The sequence below is a fragment of the Carica papaya genome, chromosome 3, assembly GCF_054855325.1.
Source record: "Carica papaya isolate Zhongbai chromosome 3, ASM5485532v1, whole genome shotgun sequence".
In the NCBI taxonomy this organism is placed as follows: Eukaryota; Viridiplantae; Streptophyta; class Magnoliopsida; order Brassicales; family Caricaceae; genus Carica; species Carica papaya.
In genome coordinates, this window is record NC_142311.1 from 16,097,955 (window position 1) to 16,114,751 (window position 16,797).

Genomic DNA, 16,797 nt, shown 5'->3' on the forward strand with positions numbered 1-16,797 from the left:
GACCATTCCGTGTTTAGGTGTAGGGAGAAATAGTGTGATCTCCATGCCCTAACCGTTCCGTATTCTGGGGGTAACATTGTTTTAAGATACTCATGTATGTCGTTCCATGTTCGGGTGCATAGGGAACTAGTGATAAGTATGTGTGTCTATGCATAGTGTATAGTAACTTATTGATCCTCCATAATAGTAATGAAATATGTAATGAAACAATATGAATCCGTTTTCTAATTTCATTTGTATAATTTAAGTGTTATGTGTTTATTCAATTATGATGCAAGTGTTATGTGACTTCGAAAGTGTTTCCATTTTGTGTACATCAATTAAAGAGACAAATCGTTCCATTCCACCTCTATCATGCTAGGACTCAATGTGATTTTGGTGCCTACTATTGCGTGTATAGGGGTTCTCAATGTTATAATTGCCATTTTGTGTTTAGGTGTATGGTGAATCATCTGATCTGAGTGCCATGGTCGTTCTGTGTTTAAGGGGTGGCACTGTTTCGAGGTACCCATGTATGTCATTCTATGTTTAGGTGCATGAGGAACCAATGATAAGTATGTATGCCAACGCATGATGTATGGTAACTAATCGGTTCTCCATAATAGTGATAAAGTATAGCTCATTGTACAATATCGTAATAGGAATTCATTTTCAATTCGTATCTCTATTTTCTAAAAATGTATAAGATATATGTTTTCATTGTATGTAAAAGCTATATATTGCATGTATTATACTATGATTTCATAATATCAGTTTACTGAGATTATACATCTCACATTCTTATCACATTTCAGATACTAAAGAGACCGTTGTAAAGTAAGTCATGATACGGAGGAAAGTATTTGAAGTTAGACTCTAAGTTCAAGGTTACTATTTTGTTTTGTGTTTGTATAATTAGAAAAAAAAATTAAAGCCTTGTACCATATGTTTTTGTTGCACATTCAAGGGATGTAATACTTTTGCGAATCTATTATAACTAATAAAGTTAAGTTATTCAAAACTAAGTTAAGTGTATTTTATGTAAGCGTACTTGGGTCATTACTCCTTAAGAAGGGATGTGGTTCGTGACACCTCATCTACTGAGGTGTCAAAACTTCCTAAAATTATAAATTTACGTCCTTTTTGAAGATTTAATTCATTTTAATCTCTTTTTAATTGTAGAGAGTCCCAAAATTTTAGTTTTTCTTCATTTAGCTCCTAACTCCTAATTTTTTATTTTTCATGTTTAATTTAATTTTTCTAAAATTTTCTCACAGTTTTTATAATTTTGATTTATTGGCCAGTGATACATTCTCATTTTCTTATCAACAACCAATTAGCATTATTATTAAATTTAGTATTTACTATTATTATTAGTATTTATCATTTACTATTATTATATTAATAATAAATTTTTATTATTTATTATTTTTAACATTATTATTATTATTATTTAGGTGTCAAGATATTTTAAAATTTTAAATACACAACTATCACACATTGTGTCATATTAAATATAATTATTTTCAAAAATGAAAAATTAAAATTTGTTAATTTTTGGTCTTGCTTTTATATATACTAGTTGCATGCATGTGCTACTCACGATTTATAATTAGTAAAATAAAACTATTACTTTAGAATATATATATATATTAATATATCTATAACAATAGGTTGACTTTAATGGATTACATATTTATGAGTCTAAACTAAATAGAGACTTCTATATTTTAGAATTATATAGAGAATGATATGAGTACCACATCCTCAAATAGGTTGTTTTACACAATTCATATTTATAAAGAGTATATGATTTAACTATCAACTAAAAAGTATAGGAATAGTTGTCTAGTTGAGAAATATTTCAAAATTCTTATTTATAAAGAAACATTTATAGTATATTTATGTATCACCTTTTTTTACCACAGATCATGAAATAAAGTTGTTAATGACTATATACATTTCTCGGGAGATATAAACCAACATGAGTAAGAGATTCCTCTTGGCTCTTATTTAGCAAAACAAACAACTAAAGAAAATTGTCTTCTATGAAGCCTATAAGGCAATATCGAATTTGATGGAGCTAATGTAATTCAATGAAGAAAGATTTTATCAGCAAAGTTGCTACTGGATATAAATTTTATCTCTATCACATAGTTATTTGATTGAGTAATTACTGATCTTATTCCAATATATAAACTAGACGATTGGTGTATGTCTCTAAGTAACATGATTGGAACACCTAAATTGAAGTTTCCAAATATGGTTTGGAAGTCTCTAACACCTTATGTTATTTAAAAATCTTGGTGTATAAACATCTTAAAGATTGTCCAAACTATTTTGTCTTATATGCACTGTCAAAACTCAAATATATTTTTCCATTTCCTAGTAGTGAAGAAACACGTATGTATTAACTTTCTTGATTATGTCATTTATAGGAGCAAGAATAGCTCATTTTGAAAATATTAAGGGTCTTCCATATCTTGTAATAAAGATAGATAAATACTGTCTACCATAACTTTAAGTAAATTCCCCAAATTTGTAATGAGAATATCCTCATGAACTTCCTCCATTGTTTCAATGTCACCCATTTAACCATTTATAATGTCCAAATGTCACAGTGAGAAATTTCTTAGATGTTTTAAATTCAAATTAAAAGATTCCATAGGAAGTCTTATGCTTTTTGTTAATTTCAAAAGTTTATTATTATTTTATAAATATGAAGAGTTAATGGTCAATAAGACAATTTCTTATCTACTGCCTTTAGGGATGACATGATGGATTTGTCGATAATCTCCTCCAAAGATAATAGCTTCACCACCAAAAGATTATTTTAAACTTTTTGGATTTAAAAATTTAAGAATATCTTTTAAAGTTCTATCCATTGCTTTGAAATAAAATTTGTACCCCATAAGAGCCTCATCCTAAATAATAAGCTTTTTTTCAATTAATAAATGTGCTTAAAGAATTTTTTATTTGATGTTGCAAATTGAATCCTCATTGATACTTATAGGAACAATAAATCTAAAGTGAGTTGTTCTACCTCCTAAAAGGAGAATATATGTTATTTTAATCAATGCAACAATCAATAGTGTTTTTTTCTTTTTGTCAACACAAACTTGCAAATATAAAAATGATGATAGCTTCATTGATGATATTGTAATGATATTATCCATTATCCTCGAAAACAATGGATATGGATCCACCTTATATATGGTGGAACAAAAATTTATCCATGAAGCTATCATCATTTTGTTTGAGGAATCTAAATTGAGTTGTTCTACCTCTTAGAAGAAGAATAGATGTTATTCTAATCGATGCAATGGTCAACATTGTTTCTTTTTTTCAATGCAAAGAAACGAAGTTAACATATTATAATGATGATAGTCAACATTGTTTCTTCTTTGCAAATGGTTTTTCTATTCTACCATATCCATATATGAAAAATATTCCTCCATTATCCTTAAAAACAATAATGATGATAGTTTCATAGATGAATTTTTGTTCATTGGTTGCTATTTAAAAAAGTATCTTGTACTCAATAAGTAGAGAAACTTGATCATATTAGAGTTCTATTGAATAAGTTTATTTTGTTTTTCCATTAATGTATTGGTAATTTGGAATTGACTTTTATGGGTGACATAAGACTTTTACCATTATTTTCAAGATGTTTTTCAATATCAACCAAAATATGATTCCTCGGTTGTTCATCAATTAGTTACAAATCTAAAAAATAAAGAAAAAATAATTATTTATTGAATTAGATGCAAAAAAATTTAAATTCAAAGAAAACTAGGGATTTTTATACTACCATTACATTGAATCAATCTCTTTTACTTGTGGAGAATGTTATCAGCTAATAATTGTGTAAAACCCCGAAACCTCTATGTTCAAATGCGGTGTTTTTAAATTTCATGTTTTAACGTGTTATGGCTTTTGATGTTAATTTTAAAATTTTACTCTGTATTTGGAATTTATTTTGTTTGCTTTATATTAATTTTAAAAAATTTTAAATTATTTGTTTTATTTTTATTTTTATTTTTAATTATTTTGCACTAAAATTATTTGAAAATTTAAGGAAAAAATGAAAAAAAAATGTAAAACAGAAAAATGATGCGAAAGAACCCCGCGAACCTGCAGAAATGGCCAGTGGGCCCGTGCGCCCATGGAAACAGCCCATGGGCCAATGTGCGCACATGCCTACCTGTATGTAAAGGTTGTCGCATCGAGCTACCTACGTGTGCCTGTGCGCTAGTGTGTCTGCCCATGCATGCGCACTGTGCATGCTGTCTTGTCAGCTGCAGTGCGCATGGCTTCGCCCATGGTCACTTGCTATGATGGATTGATGGATGAGCTCTCTCGTTCATCCTTCTTGTCCACCAAGCTAGGCGTGCGTGGCTGCCACATGGCATGCATGCTCGATGCATGTGATGGCTGGTCGGCCACTTGGCCGATTGACGACAGTGGATTGCCCATCCGATCCGATGGCTTCTATTTGCCTAAAAGATCTATTTGAAGGGCCTCCCCCTCTATTTCACTTCAAACATTCATCCATTCTTAAATTTCTAGAGAAACCTTGAGATAAAATTTGTATGAGAGACCGAGAGTTAGGATTTCTTCTTACGACTCACAAGTCGCCAAGCAGTCTTTCCATCCTTTTCTCTAACACTTCAAAAAGCATTTCTTAAAGGATTTCTTAAGTATTTTCTCATATATTTCTAACAGAATTTTTAGATAATTAATCAATAATTTTTTATTTGTCTTGATGCATGAATTTAAAACATGGTTTATCGACTGTATAATATGAATGAATATATATATGTTGGTAGTGTTCTTTGAAAACAAAATTCATGTTCTTTAAAAACAAAATTCATGTTTACTCGAACAGTTGATGACATTGGAAGTATGTGTGGACTTGGCCTTCTTCCTTACCCTTTAGTGATGGTGGAGAGGACATTCTATTGAGCCTCGGCTCGATAAGGTGACCCATTGGCGAAGTCTAGGTGTAAAGGCCCCTTTAGGCCAGAATATGATATTGGATCCCTCCCGGGTTCTGAATTCATGATTATTTGTGAATCAAAATCAATAAAGAAGGAAGAAAGAATTAAAAATTCATTTAATTGTTATCATTAAGGGGTTTCTATTTTTGTATCTAAATCTATATATGAATTTATTGGTGAGTCACTCCCTGTGAATGGTACGAGTGTTTCCTCTAACAAGAGTGGATTTGCGATATGATCCGAAGGGGCTATAGTGGCAAAATACAACCGTGATCATTAGTTTATCTATGAAATATCTACTATTGAAATGAATATATTTTCCCATTCACTGTGGTAGTTAGGGATCCCTTCTGCCCTTAGCTGATATAAGTTAAAACAGCTTCGCGCAAAGATCTGTAAAATATGTAAACAAAACTTAACAACTTAATGATATTTCTAGGACAGTTGTTTTTTATCCCACGCTTTAGTAGTCCCTCTTGAAATGAATATGTTGGATGCGGGAGGGTATGGGGAGGATCGATTCTACTCCTAAAAACTCACTCAACGTATGCAATATTGAAACAATAACCACCTAGAATAAAATTCCTCTCTCTAATTGAATTCGCAATCCTACATGGAAAGCAAAAAATAAAGACTAGGGAAATAAAACAAGGAAAAACACCATGGACTTATCGATAAGTTGATCTGTGCTCCTTGGCTCAATAAGACTTTTGAAGACTTCTGCTTCCCGAAGAACTTGAAAAAGCTAATTTTAGCAAAAATACTAAAAGAAAGAAAACTAAAGCTCTCAAGAATTTACTCAAATTTATCCTCAAAGGTGTGCTTTACATCCTAGAGGCAAATGCCTATTTATAGTCTTTTCCGAGGAATCTAGATGAGTACAAAAATCTTAAGATAAATAATAAAATATTAATCTAGATAAAATTCTATTTTAATCTAGAGTACTTACAAAATAAAATAAATATTCTATCCCAAATAAATTAATTAAATAATCTTAAGGGATAGACTTATATTAAAATAATATTAAATTTATAAATAAAATAAGCTCATATTTATTCCATGTGAAATCCATATAATTCACATATGAAAATTACATTAAAATAATTAGGATAAATAATAAAGATTAAAAATATAATAAAATAATAACTTGGAATAATTCTAAGATTAAAATATTATATAATTAATCTTTAATTTAAAAAAAATAATAAAATACTAAATAGATAATTACCATGTGAAATTTTGAATATTTGGGCTGAAAAAAGATCAGATGCCCATTAAAAAAAATACTCGAAAACTCACCACCAATCGTACAGGCTAGGGAAAAGCCCGCATGTGCGCACGGCTTTGGTCAGGCCCGCGCGCATGCAGCCTTTGGGCCTCATGGACTTGCGGCTCGCGCGGGTTCTTCCTCAGTTGGGCCAATAAATGGGGCTGGGCTGGGCTATTAGGCCAGGCTACTGAACCAAGCTTCCAGTCTGATTCTGTCTCTCTTGGGTGCAGGTTCACTGGATTGGACCTTGGGGTGAGGGTCGATCTTCAGGCTTTCCCAATGGGCCTCAATCAGCCAACCCGTAGAGGCATGCGGCTTTGACCGCACATGCTTCTCACATACGCGGCTTGCTAGGCTGCGGGTTTTCCCTAGCAGGCCAGGTGGTGGGCCAAGTGACTCAGGTCACCCGCCCACGGGCATCTCCCCTTCGTGCATCATCTCGGACACACCACTGCTGTCTTCTAGGATCAATCTGAAAGCCCACAACTCATCATCATTGATGCTACTTTGGGCCAATTGTCTCAGCAGCCCATAAGATTTTTTGGTCTTAATGTCGTCGATGATCCATCTTACCTGGTCTAGACTTGCACGAACTTGATCCTTGGGCTTCATGGGATTGGGCTTGTCGTCAAATCTCGACTTTGTTTTCTTCAGCCAGACTTTTCCTAGGCCTTATTTCCATATTGGTGCAAAATCTGATGGTTGCCTCCCCGGTGACTGGAATGCCCTCCTGGGGTCACATAATTGTTTCTCACTATTCCGTAAGACATTATCATGCTTTTGATAGGTTTAATTAGTTTTTGTTACATTGCCTCGTCATATTATTGACTCTTTTATGTCGCATTGCTTGGTTTATACTTCCTATTATGGCCTATTATGGTTTAAATACTGATGCTTATGAATTAGTTTAAAAGAAAAGTAAATGTTTTCTCAATATTTCAAATGAACCTATTCTGCGACAAGTCCAAGTGGTAAGTCACTTATTTCTATGACAATGTTAGGCTGATAGTGCATGAAAACAAAATTTTCATTATCCATTTTTTAGTGCTTAATTGAATAATTTATTATCTAATTTGAGCTATTTTTCCTGTTTTGATATAGGACATGAAATGGTGCCTAAAGTTTGGAAAAACAGCACAAACAGAGCAAGGATTGCAGAATAACTATCTGTCATGGTTTAAGTCTTGGGCAAGGCTTAGACCCTACAGAGACAGAAAATTTTAGTTCTTGTACACTCAAGTCTTGGGAAAGGCTAAGACATCGACAGGATCACAAATCTCAAATTCGCCAAAGTAAGCCCACCCAAGTCTTATGTCTCAGTAAAAAGAATAAGCACAGTGACATCCCCAATGCAAATTAAAACATAAGGGTGTCAGATACAGAAACAGATTACGAGTGCATGAATAAAATTGTATACTGCTGAGTAAATTATTACAAATCCCTTACAAAATATATGAGTTCCAATTATACATATATATAACTGAGGCCATAAGTGGCATCAAACTATAAAATATTAAGATAAAAAAGGTCACTTTTATCATTATGCTATTAGACTCATCAAAGTGTGGGAAAAATCATGAGCTCAAGGTTTGCGGATCCATAGGATCCTCATAGAGTTCAAGAGGTAGATCAGCGCACGATTCCTCACTATCTTCCTCATCTGAGCGGGACATGAAAAGAGTGAGTTCTATATGCTCAATAAGAAACACAGTATTTAAATAATATCCTAAGATTTAAAAAGTGAATAATTATATCATAAATACTCACTATTACGTCATGTTAGAGTCTTATTTTATCTTATAAAAATAATTTATTTATTAAGAAAATATCGGGTCATAGTCACAACGGTCAAAATCAAATATCATACTTGACAATAAAAAATATCAAATAAACCATAAAATGCTTAGATTTTCGTGTTATGTTTCGTAAAGTGTTTTTGACTTCCATATCTGAGGGCAAATAAGGATCTATGACTACCCATGTGCAATAACTAAATCAGATACAGATAACGACAATTTGCTCAAGCACATTTTTAGCTTGCCAAACCATGGTACGATTATGACCACGGTCATACCAACCATAGTGGTCCTATTAGATATTCTATAACCACGATAGTACTCAGCCAAAGGTGACCCCAAACAGATATTCGTATCACCACTTTCGTCAGAGGGTATGTCATCATCTACAAGGAGCGATCCTCTAACATCTTTCCAAACTAAATGGGGGAGGAGGAATCAGATACCCCTCAGAGATAAAAAGCCTAACGAGACACTTGATTGATTATGCATGTTAATACAGATACATACATATTTTGGATCATTCAAGCTTCATTCCATTTCTCTTTTTTTTATTTATTTTTCAGATAATATCACCGGATTCATATATTTTATTTACATGCAAATCATCAAGTTCCTATAAATCACATAGCATGCTTCAAATTAAGAATAATTCACTTATTTAGATATACTAAATATAGAACATGCAAATCACACGAAATCACATATTCATAATTTTAATTTTCTTTAGAAATACTTGTTAAGATGTTTAAAGAAATACTAAATTCCTTACCAAAACCGTGAAGTTTTTCCTACACCGTTCTTCTTCTCCTCCTCTCTGTCTCTCCCTAGATCCTCCCTCTCTCTCTAGATCCTCCCTCTCTCTCTAAACTCTTGGAAGGTGGAAGAATGAAATGAAAGTGATGAGAAAATGGGATGAAGGGTCCTTACTTATAGTAAATAAAAAAATTTCAGATTTACACCAAGTAGCAAAATCTGGTGAAAAGAAAGAGAGTTGAATGGAAGATGCTTGATTTGACGCAACACAAAAAATAGAGGAAAAATTCCTCCACTGGCAACGACACACCCTAAGGCGTTGGCACACCGCCCAAGGATGTGTGCGCACAGTGTGCGGTGCATGGCCCTATCTGCGTGAGATGTGATGCATGCAGATGGGCCTGCCTGCATGCGACAAGACGCGGGAAAAAGATTAGCCCCGTGCCTCGCGCGGATGGGACATGCTGTTTGGCATTTCTGTTTCATAGTGTGGTGAGTTTAGTTTCCTAAACTTCGTTATGTTGTGAGAGATAGACCTCTCAGCTATTTGGTATTTCGAGGCAGGGTGTTGACAAGTGTTGGCTTGGTTCTATCCTACAGCTACTATTAATCTTTGGATAGCTTAAAAAAGTTTGGTAAACTCGGCCCTAGTCAGATGATCCTAAGCCTCGGGTCTTTTGGTATATTCTACAGAAGGTCTTCCTCGTATCATTCCTATAAAAGAAAGGAAGACACGAGTTGGTGGTCTAATTTAGAAAAGATAACTTATTTTCCTAGATATCCTAAGAGTCTTTCTACCTACAGCCTTAGTTGTAATATTTGGTCCGCGTAATTGCTCTGATACTGTCTATGACATCTCCAATACAAATTAATGCATAATGGTGTCATATACAAAAATAGATTACGAGTGCATGAATAAAATTGTATACAGCTGAGTAAATTATTACAAATCCCTTACAAAATATATGAGTTTCAATTACACGTATATATATAACTGAGACCAGAAGTGGTATTAAAATATAAAATATTATTATAAAAAGGACCACTTCTATCATTATGCTAGTGGAGTCATTAGAGTGTGAGAACAATCATGCACTCAAGGTTTGCGGATCCACGGGATCCTAATAGACTTCAAGGGGTAAGTCAGTGAACAGTTCCTCACTATCTTCCTCATCTGGGGAGGGGCATGGAAAGAGTGAGTTTCATATGCTCAGTAAAAAAAAAATATTTAAATAACATCATAAGATATAAAAGTTAAATAATTATATCATAAATACTTACCATTAGGTCACATTAGAGTCCTATCTTATCTTACAAAAATAATTTATTTATTAAGGAAACATCATATCATAGTCACAACAGTCAAAATCAAACATCATACTTGACAATAGAGAAAATCAAATAAATCATGAAATGCTTAGATTTTCGTATCATGCTTCCGACTTCCATCTCTGAGGGCATATACGAATTTATGACTACCCATATGGAATAACAAGATTAGATACAGACAACACCAATTTGCTCAGGCACATTTCTAGCGTGCCAAACCATGGTATGACTATGACCACGGCCGTACTAATTATAGTGGTCCTATTAGATATTCTATAGCCACGATAGTATTTAGCAAAAGGTGACCCCTAACAGATATTCACATCACTTCTCTCATCAGAGGATACATTGCCATCTATAGGGAGTGTACTACTCTCACGTCTTTCCAGACCATATAGGAGAGGGGAAAACAGATACCTCTCAGAGATAAAAAGTCTAACAAGACACTTAATGCATTATGTATGTCAATACAAATATATACATATTTCGGACCATTCAGGCTTCATTCCACTTTTTTTTTTTTTAATTTCTTCTCCAGATAATATCATTGGATTCATATTATTTTATTTACAAGAAAATCATCAAGTGCCTATAAATCACATAGCATTGTTGAAATTAAGAACATTCACTTATTTCGATCTACTAAAAATAAAACATGCAAATCACATAAAATCACAAATTCATAATTTTAATTTTTCTAGAAATACTCCTTAAGATATTTAAAGAAATGTTAAATTCCTTACAAGAATCTCGAAGTTTTTCCTTCACCATTTTTCTTCTCCTTTTCTCCTCTCTCTAGATCACTCCCTCTCTCTCTAAACTCTTGGAAGGTGGAAGAATGAAATAGATGTGATGAGAAAATGGGAGGAAAGGTCCTTTTTTATAGAAAATGGGAACCGTTGGATTTGAACCAAGTGGCAAAATTCAGTGAAGAGAGAGAGAATGAGAGCTGAATAGAAGATGTTTGATTTGACACGGAACAAAAAATAGAGGAAAATTTCCTCCACCAATGGGGGGACACCACCCAACGAGGGCGGCAGCGCACTACCCGAGGCTGCAATGCACCTCACTCAATCGGCACGCACTGTAGGCCTAGCCTGTAAGTGCCAACCTGCTCTGTCATACACAGACCTACTGCGCATAGGCCCCAGGTGCGCAAGCTTATTCGCGCAGGCCTGCTGTGAAGACGACGCGCGCATAGTATGCGACACTTGGCCCTGTTTGCACGCAATTTGATGAGCGCGAATGGGCCTACTTACGCGTGACAAAATACATGCACAAGACTGGCCCCTCTCCTCAGGCAGATGGGACGTGCACACTGTGTAAGTCCTGCGCATGGTCGCGCGGACAACCCTCTCTCGCGAGTGTTTTCCTGCAAGATGTTTCCCCATTTTTCCTATTTTCTCCTAAAAATTAATTATTTTAGAATAATAATAATAATAATAATAAATCAAAATAAAATAAAAATAATAACATTTAAAATTAAATAAAATCAAAATAAAATAAACAAATCAGTATAAAATTGAATTTACGAATTATGATATAAGTTGCAAAATAAATTTAAGTGAGTTCAGATGGCCTTAAGGCCTGAATACATAGGAGTTTTTCAAATACAATTTATCATGGTCGTGAGCGCGGTGCTACAAGCACAATCAACCCTTGGGCACGGCTAGTACCAAGGCAGCAACAGGGAAGCAAAAATTACACTCGACCAAGCCTTGGCCAAGGCTTAAGCCACATGGAGTAACTGATTTGGAAAAAGGCACGCTTTTGAGATTTTAAAAAAAATAATGCTACAATCAAGATTAGCAACCAAAAATTCAAAGGGAAGATAATTTTGAAAAGTAAAAGAAGTGCCAAAATCATTGGGACGAATCCCAAAAGGAAACCCTAATTCTTTTTGGCTATAAAAGAGGTTGTCGGCAAAAAGTAGGGCATCTTCTTCCTCATGCCACAACTACAACACCTATAGATCCTCTGCACTTTCTTCTTCCTCTTCCAGGAACTCTATCTTTGTTACTAAGCCCGTCATGAGTGGCTAAACACTTTTTTTTCTTAGTTAACAGATTTAGTGAAACTTCAAGGTTGTATTGTGAGATCTAATTGATTTAATTCTAGTTTTATTGAAGTTTAAGTATTTATTTATTTCTTTACACATATATTATTAATGTTGTTAACCATTTAAATGAGGCCCATTAGACGTGCAATGCAGTAGCATACAGCCATCTGAGTAACTAAAATCTGTAATTGTTTAAGCTGCCTCAGTACCCTGTAGTGATTAGTTCTAAACTAAGAGAAACGATAATCTTGTTGAGCGAGTCACGAGGTTGAGTTCAACGGATAGAATTGGGTTCTTCTAATTCTCAAAACTGTCGATGATTCCCAAGACTGTTCGATCAACAAGAATCAATCAATAAATGTTTCTTGGTTGATTTAGGATTAAGGAATGATTGGTTGTCGAAATATTTCCAACAACTAGAACTGGTTTGCTACACTTTAGTAAAAATAATCACTGCATCTTGTTGGGTATTCTAAAAATTACATAACTAAAAATTAACTAATTCTCTAACTGGGAATCCATCTTATATCTGCTTTATTTTTTAAACTACTTCATAGAATTATTCACTATTTTACTTCATTCTTGTTGGGTATTCTATACTTTTCTTTTAATCTCGAATCATAAGAAAAACCTCTTGTTTACTTTTCATTCGCTGGTCAAGGAAGAAAAGCAGTTCTCAATTCCCTACGGATTCGACCTTACTTATCACTACTATAATTTTTTTATCAGTTAAATAGGATTTTATCTTTCCTGGATTCGACACACATCATATGCTTTAAAAACAAATAATCTTTAAAAATCTTAATAGTATAGTTTAAGTACTATTTTCCTTACTGAGTTATTTAGAACTCATCCCAATTCATGTTCCCCTCAGATGATGGAAGTGATGATTCGCTCACTGAGTTGCCCATTAAAGCTTGTTTGGATTTGTTTTTGGAACTTTAGGAGGATTTCAAGTCCATTATCTATCCGCACTCTGATAAAACACTCTTGTAATGGAAGAAGTGGCTCTCCATAAATTTTTATATATATGTATTTTAGAAGCCATCTTCTTAGCCTCAAATGTAAAATTTAAAACTCAAATTTTGTTGTAATGGATATTATTTTCCGTTGTCTATACATATGCTTATTTTTATTCACTTGTATATGTTTTGTTGTCAGGATTTTTTTTACCCACCAGATATCGGGATGTCACAAACTCCCATATTATCCCCCAATAAATTTTGGTGTTGATATATTATTCAATAATAGTAAACTTGATAAAAGAAACCATAAGTATGATCATGTTTCACATATGTTTGCTTCTATTATCTCATGTATGTCTTCTTTATCATCATCTAGTAAACACATTTCATAACATGAGTCATTTTATTCCTAACAACATTATGTAAAATAGGATAACTTTTTTGGTTAGGAATTTTTACAAAAATAATTTTATTAATATTTTCTCCTGTAAGGAACTATCATCCTGATGCAAGAACAAAAATCTATGAGCATGTGGAAGTCCACGCTTTATAGAACTCAAATGTATAGATTACTACATGATAGATGTAACACTCCGCCCATCGTTGTGCTTAATTGACTTATAAAATCCTATTTATTCGAGCCTTTGGCCGCATTGAACTAATTTTCTCCGCATGATATTTATCGTAAGTTGTAAAAATTTTGTTGACTTTTAATTATTTTGTTTTTATTTAATTTATTTAAATTAATTTTAAAAAATTGAGAGAAATCGGAACAACGGCAAAACGGGAAGAAATCCCATAGGAAAAATCCCACGGGAAGCAGAACTACCCCGATAGATGCTAGGCACTGTGCACGCATGCACATGCGCACAGTAGTTGTGGGACGTGCGCACAGCGCGTAAGTCCCATCCGCACGCACGCACAGGAGTGCACACAACGCGCGTGGCGCCCAGCGCGCCAAGGCCCTATGTGCGCCCACAGACTAGCCTGCAGCGTGCTGGTTGAGGCACTGCCACCTCGGATAGTGCGCCACTATCGCCTCAGGCAACGCACCACAGTCACCTCGAACGATGCACTGCTGCTGCTAGTGGAGGAGACTCTCCTCCCTCATTTTTTCGTACCAAACATCTTTTTTTCCTCTCTCTTCACCAGATTTTACCACTTGGCACGAATCCAACTATTCTAAAATTTCATAAATTGACCTTTTCCCTTCCATTCCTCCCCACACTTTTATTCTTCCATTTTTCAAGATTTAGAGAGAGAGATAGTACTTTAGTGAGATAATGAGGGAAAGTAAGGAGAACAGTGAAGGAAAAAATATCAAGGTTTCAGTAAGGAATCTAGTAGTTCTTTCAACGTCTTAAGGACTATTTTTAGATAAACTAATATTATTAAATATGATGATTGTGATTTTCCCTGTTCTGTATATCTTTGTATTCATAGTTCAGATAAGTTGAACTGTTTTTTTTTTCAAGCATGTTATGTGAATTGCAAACACTTGATGAATTGCATGTAATAAATATAATATGTAATTGGTAAAAATAAAGAGTACAAAAAGAAAAGAAAAGAGAAATGTTGAATGAAGCATGATTGGTCCGAAGTATATCTGTATTAACATATATATTGCATTAAGTGTCTCCTTAACCTTTTTATTTCGGACGGATATCTATTTTTTCCTCCTCTATCTGGCCTGGAAAGATGTAAGAGGACTACTCCTAATGGATGACGACATACTCTCTGACGAGAGTAATAACACAAATATCTGTAGGGGTCACCCATAGCTAAGTATTATCGTGACTATAGATATCTGTTAGGGCCACTATGGTTGGTACGACCGTGATTGTAGATCATGCCATAGTTTGGCTAGCCGGAAATGGGCTTGAGCAAATTACCGTATCTCTATTTGATCTGGTCATTTCACTTAGGTAGCTAGAAATCTATATGTCTTCAAAGATGGAAGTTGTAATGACTTTGCAAAGTATGATACAAAAATATGAGCATTTCATGATTTATTTGATTTTTTCTATTTTTTAGCATGATGTATGTTTGATTTGTTCATATTAATGCACTGTATTCTTAATCAATAAATTATTTTTGTAATATAAGATCAGTCTACGAGGAGGTCAAATGGTAAGCTTGTAAGTTAAAATAATTCACCTTTAAAATCTTATGATGTTAATTTACTGTTTTTCTTACTGAGTATATGGAACTCAATCTTTCCATCCCCGCCCCAGATGAGGAAGAAAATGAGGAACCGCAGGCTGACCTACCCTTAGAAGTCTATGAGGATCTCGTGGATCCATAAAATTTGAGTATATAATTATTTCCGCACTCTGATAAGTCCAATAGCATAGTGAAAGAAGTGGCCTTCTTTTTTGTTTTGTTTCTTTTGTATTTTGTAGCCACTTCAGGCCTCAATTATATGTATATAATTCAAACTCATATATATGTATATTTGTAAGAAATTTGTAATAAGTTTGTTTGGTTTCATAAATTTTATCATGTACTCGTTATTCTGAATCTGTATCTGACACTCATTTATCTTAATTAGCATCTAAGACGTCATAATAGATACATAAGTCTATTGCTTAAAGAGTAAATATGTTGATCAAATTTTTTTTAGTATATGATTTCGGAAATGATAAAATTTTAGAATAGATTTTGGTAATATGCATTAATTATTATGTCATTTACATAAATCACACCTATTTTAATTCTTCTATGTACCTTATTTTTACTTAAGTCTTTTATGAAGTCATCAAATTTTATTTTAAACACTCTACGATAAATATCTCGGCGATCTTCATATCTCAATTCTTTAATTTCAGCAGATCATGTTAGGTATAGTCATTTTGGGTTAAAAATAAAGATTATGAATATGTCAGTGTACTCGGTCCAGTTTATGCTTTTCTTGCAAAAATGGAGTTGTTCCTCCCCTCTATACATCTTTAGTTAGTCCCTTGCTATATTTTTACTCTTAATTCTTTATGATGATAACATACATATGATAGTCTTCCAACTTCAATTATGGTGTAACCATCCTCCAGAAAATTGTTGGTATAATTTTTTCAAAGTCGGTATATTTGCTCCTTCACTTATCATATCATGAATTCTGTAAGCAAAAAATTCTCTCATGCTCAATTTTGTCTTCTATTAGATCTATTTTCTTATAAACTGCAGTGGTTAATATCCTTCCTGTATATTTTCACCATAAGGAAAAAGAAAGAGATATTGCAAAGATAGATAAGGTGGATGCAATCCACTGATATGCTACAACAATCAATTTTGGTTCTCTATGATTATATCACATTTAACACAAGTGTTTCAAATATCACTCACGATAAGAGCTGAAACTTCAAAAACATTTGGTAGATTATATGTTTTCTCATCAGAATTTCTTTATTGTTTTTTTATTAATATTAATCTAGATCTCCGAATTTGTTGAGTTTAAAATCTATCTCTAACCATTTTAAAGGATTTAGCCAATACATTTGTGATATCCCAAGTACTAATTAAGACAAATAGGTGTCAGATACAGATTCAGAATAATGTGTGCATGATAAAATTTATGCGGCGGAACAAAATCATTACAAATCCCTTATAAATACATATGAGTTCCAATATATGCATATATTTAGGCCAA

General features: G+C 33.5%; 2 pseudogenes; both read right to left on the reverse strand.

Moving 5' to 3' along the window:
• Positions 1-2,594: 2,594 nt before the first annotated feature.
• Positions 2,595-4,159, reverse strand: LOC148266752 (uncharacterized; annotated as a pseudogene).
• A 2,487-nt stretch (positions 4,160-6,646) lies between these two features.
• On the reverse strand, positions 6,647-16,457 carry LOC148266753 (uncharacterized; annotated as a pseudogene).
• Between the last annotated feature and the right edge of the window lie 340 nt (positions 16,458-16,797).